The sequence below is a fragment of the Alligator sinensis genome, unplaced genomic scaffold (genome assembly GCF_000455745.1).
Source record: "Alligator sinensis unplaced genomic scaffold, ASM45574v1 scaffold169_1, whole genome shotgun sequence".
Lineage (NCBI taxonomy): Eukaryota > Metazoa > Chordata > Crocodylia > Alligatoridae > Alligator > Alligator sinensis.
The window spans coordinates 2,695,940-2,700,965 of NW_005841924.1; the positions used below are offsets into that span (position 1 = coordinate 2,695,940).

Here is a 5,026-nt window from a genome sequence, read left to right on the forward strand (position 1 = left end):
TGTAGAGAATAGACAGCTTATTAAGTTATAACTAGAAAAGGGGAAAATATATTGCATATGTAGAAAGGTAATCTTACTGTTGGAATCTTAACTTCTGTTTCTTGACTTTGCTGTTTAACTGTGCTTCCTAATGTTCCATTTTCTGCTTTAAATTTCCTTTGTTTTTAAATACTAAGAAGCACTTTTTGAAAGTTCTGTGTTTGCCTTGGATATTAAATTTCATTAGCATCATGTACACTATTTTTCCTTAACATTTCTTACAGTTGCAAACACTGTTGCAACTCCATTTGTACAAGTGCTAAAGTAAACTAGCCAATAGTGTGATAATTCCCATTTTAACCCTACTCAGAACAAGTCTAGACCAGAGGTGATCAACCCCTGGCCAGTGGGCCAGATTGGGGCCTTGGAGCCATCCCATCCCATCCACACGGGCCCCCTTGGGTCCAAGAATTTGGCAGCAGGGGAACAGTGGCAGCAGTGGTTGATCCCCTGCTGCTAAATTTCTGAATGCACAGAGAGCCCACTAGATTGGCACAGAGGAGCTAGCTGGAGGCAGTGTGGGGCATGATCCTGAAGCATGGGGCCTTGATCCTGGTGCATTCTGTACTGGGGACCAGCTCCATGCCACTCATCCCTCCCACAGCACCGAAAGGTTGCGCACCACTGGTCTAGATGGTACCTGATGATGATCAAAATACTTGGGGCTATAGTGCCAATCCTGCATTCAGACATACCATATTCAGTTGAATACAAGATGAGGTGTGTCATCCTCCCTCCCCCTCCCACCCCGGTATGGGGGAAAACCCCCCCATCTTGCAATTGAATACAAGGAAATCTCACTAAATATATTGTCTGTTATCAACCTGCTACCAAAAACAGCAGGTACTCAGCAATGGAAACAAAATATGAAGCTGATTAAATGCAGCAAACACTGAGCTTTACTATAAAACACATGGCCCACACTGAGCGAACATGCCGAGGGGACCCTACTATGAAAATATGTTAGTAGAGCCCATGCAAATAAGACAAATGGTAGTACCCTTTAAGCGCAGTCCCCCTTACCACTGACTCTTTTTCAAGTCATGGTGACCAAAATATTGCATACAGTTCACCCAGAATCCCTCTGTTATCCCCTTTCTCAGCTTGGTGTATATGATTAATGTGGCCCTGCCCTCTGTGAGGTGAAACTGGACCAGGTTGCACTGCATTTCATTTACATATACATTTTTGGAACATCCCAGGACTTGTGACAAGAACACCAGGTTCCAATCATGAGCGGGGGCTAATAAGTAAATGGATCTTTTGTGGGCGGCGGGGGGACAGTATCTGGAATATATACATATACTAAGTGAGTACATCTACAGAAGATGGTTTACTTGAGATTACCGCAAATTACAGCAAAGTAAACGTCACCATATACATGTGCAGACATTTACTGGCAGTAATTTGCTCTAATCATGAATACATTTGATACCTGGAAATACAAGTAGCAAATCTACCCATGAGTAATTACTGTGCAGTACAGCATGTTTAGATAGCCAACTGGGAGCAAAGTTGCTCCTGGGCAGCAGAGGGTGGGAGATTGGTCCCTGCCCCTGAGAGCTGCCTGCTGCCAGGGCGGGCTTTGCCACTAGAGCCTGGCTGGAGACAGTCCCCCCCTGCCCTGGCAGCAGGGAGCTGCTAGCCCCTGCTCCTTAATCACAGAACAGGTGCTGGATGCTCTCTGGATGGGGAGAGTTCCCTGCCCAGGCTGGAGCTGGCTGGGACCTACACCTGACTTGGACATTTCCTGGCCAGCCCTGGACTGCATGGGGAAATCTGTAGGTGCAGCCTGGAGGTAGCTGGTGATTGTCCTGTTTTGGGCAGTCCCCACCAGCTCTGGGCTGCATGTGCAGACTTCTCTGCACATCCTAGGGCTGGTGGGAACTGTCCTGGTTAGGGGCAGATCCCAGCCTCACGCCCTGATCAGTGGTCAAGGTGTGGGGCCTAGAAAGAGCTGCAGGGGAGGTGCAGGTCCCAGCTCCTGCTCTGCCAGTGGGGCAGCCAGTTCACTGCTAGCTAGCTGCCCCACCAGCAGGTTGGGGGCAGAGGGCTGGGACCTGTCCCTCCCCTGCAGCTCTTTCTAAGTCCTTTACCCCTGGTCAGGGAGCCAGGGCTGGGAGCTGCCTGCTGCTGGGGTAGGGGGACATTGTCTCCACCTGAGCTCCACCATTGGAGCCTGCCCTGGCAGCACTCAGCTCCTCAGGACGGGGAGAAATCTCCCAGCCCCTGCCAGGAGACACCTGTCTCCTGGCCCCATGCTTCCTGCCAGTCCCTGGGCTATCACCCAGAGGGAGCCTAGAGCTCTCCCTGGCTGCTGAAGAGGGGTGGTGCAGGGTCCAAGGTGGTCCTGCACCACCCCTCTTCAGCAGCAAATTGCTCCTGCATCACTGCATGTGTAGATGCCTGCCGAGGGTAGCGTTAACCCACTCTGCAGCATTTGCACATGCAGACATGCCCAGCAGTGCTGAGGTGAGGGGTCACTGTAGCTTGAAGTCCTGCCAACTCTGGTGGGGCCCAGACTAATAAACTATATGGTAAATCATATGGATTAATATCATGCATAGTTTGTACGAACTTATAAGCAGGTGCCAAAGTGCTGCTTAAAAGTGTGTTTATGAAATACCTATGCTAAAACTTGCAGCAGTTTTATAAAAAAGTAACATGAATTAATTCTGGATGAACTAAGTACATGGTTAGTATATGGATATGCAAATCTACAGCCATGTTTAATTTCAAGATTTTTTTTTCAAGTTTGCTTGTCACTTCCCTGTGCTCAGGAAGAGCAGATTCTGACAGGCAGGAGAGGAGAAAAAGGCTGCCAGGAGAAAAAGTTGGGAGGAAGCAGAGCTCAAAGGGGCTACCTGACCTTCCAGATTTATTTTCCCTGCTGTAGCAGTGGGAGGAGGGACAAATTCAAGGCAAACCTTCTGACTAGGGACAGACATTCAAAAAGCCTGAGCCTGAATTCATTCAATCTTTGCAGGTTAATCTAACCTGGCAAGGCTGAACCAGTTTGTAACTACACAGACATCCTCTCTGGACTGAGGAAATGCAGGCACATGCCTACAGTGGCTCACGCTAGGAGCCGGAGGGACACTAGAGCAGCCCTCCCTTCCCTTGGACAGTACTGAGCTGAGGGGGGGGGCATGGCCAGGCTCTGGCAGGACGCTCTGATTAGGGAGGGGCTCCCCCCATTCCTTGATAACAGAGCATTTATCAGCTCTATTATCAGCATTTAACACCCCATCAGAAAACACAGCCTCTATCATTAGTTCAAGCTCTTCTTAAACAGATTTTTCCAAGGAAGGGAACATTCCAAGGAGGGAAATTATCAGCTACCTGTTGATTAGCTCCAAAAAGCCCTAAGCAGACACTGTCCTATCTGACTTTGTCCTGTCTGCCTTACACAGACACCTCTCAGCATTACCTAGCATACCACATACTGGATACAGTCCGTGATGTAGGGGAGGGGAATCCCTGCTTGAGCAGAGAGTGAGGGCAGGAGGAAGCCAGGCAGATGCCCCTGTGCCTGCTGTCTCTGCTGGAGCTCCAGTGAGGGAGCAGAAGAGAGGGGCCAGCCCAGCTTTCTGGAGCAGAGTCCCACTCAGGGCTGCAAAGCATCTGGGATGCTGGGGTACTCTGGTTTAAGTTAAACCAGGAAAGTGCCTGGGTCAGACAGTGCATAAACCAGTTTGACCCAAATCAGTTAAGTCTGACTACATTCAACCAGGTTTATCTCAAGCCAGTTTCCACCATTTTCAAACTGGTTTATGTGCACTGAACATCTGTTCTGTTACAGGTTTAAACTAATTTCTGATCACGTAAACCAGTTTATGTGTAACGTCTGTCCCTAGCCTCAAAAATTAGGTTCTCTACCTGGAGAATTATAAGCAGACAAGGTTCCTGGATGGAATGAAAAGTAAAAAAGCCAGAGACTGGTATGCATGCAAGAAAGGCAGTCAGTGACGATGTAAATTGAGGAGTTACTGGGTGAGAGATTGGCGGGGGGGGGGGGGGGGGGGGGGGAGGAGGGAAATGAATGTATCTGATAGTGGAGAGGTACTTGGGGAATCAGATGTTAGGCAGGTTATAATGTGTCATAAATCCAACCCCGGAAAACTATAACAAATGATTAATACATTTTTCATATATAGAATCTACTTATTGAGGGGTCATCTTAGAATCAGGGTCATGTTCTATTCAAGTAAACACAGTATCATTGAACCAGCCTGGAACCCCTTTGACTTCAGTGTGCCTCTGCATTAGTCTTTCATTTTGGAGTCCATTGCAGAATTGGAGCCTAACTTTCCAGAGATTGCTGCCTCAGAGCAATGGGATGTTTAGCAAATAAATAATGATAATAAAAAATCTAGTGCAGAGAACACTGCTGTGGTAACTAGAGAAAAGTTCAGCTTGTCCTGCCTTTAATTGGAGACATTCTTTTGTTCTTTTTTATTTAAAAAAATAAAAACCTGGTTTAGCAGCACTTGATAATGAAAAAATCTGATGTGTTACTGTATAAATTTCTCTAGCATAATCTCATAGGGTGTGTCTAGATGAGTGAGCACACGTGGTTTGTAGCGCTGCACCACAAACCACATGTGCCGCACGTGCAGGCCATGCCGCTAATTTGCAGGGTGGTGGGTTTGTTGACATGGGGAGGTCCTAGTGCCAAAAAAACCTGCACCAGAGAAAAGTAGGGTGGTGCACGTGGCAGCAGCATGCGTCGCCCAAAACCAGAGCCTGGCTGGCCAGAGCCATACTCTGGTTGCCAGCCAGGCTCTGCCCACCTGGATTGCTGTTGGAGCCCTGGGAGGTCTTCAGGACCCCAGATAAGGTTGCTGTGGCCAGCTCCGGTGCTGGCTGCAGCCTTCCCTACTACACCTGATGCAACTTGCCATGTGTCAGAGTGCATGGCAGGTGTATTTCCCAGGGATAGCTAGCAGTGGCACATAAATGTGCCATTGCTATTTGTCCCCAGGGA

At 48.3% G+C, this 5,026-nt stretch overlaps 1 protein-coding gene across 1 annotated transcript in view; it reads left to right on the forward strand.

The window, feature by feature from the left end:
• LRBA (LPS responsive beige-like anchor protein) overlaps positions 1-5,026 on the forward strand; it is a 621,066-nt gene that overhangs the window by 497,090 nt on the left and 118,950 nt on the right.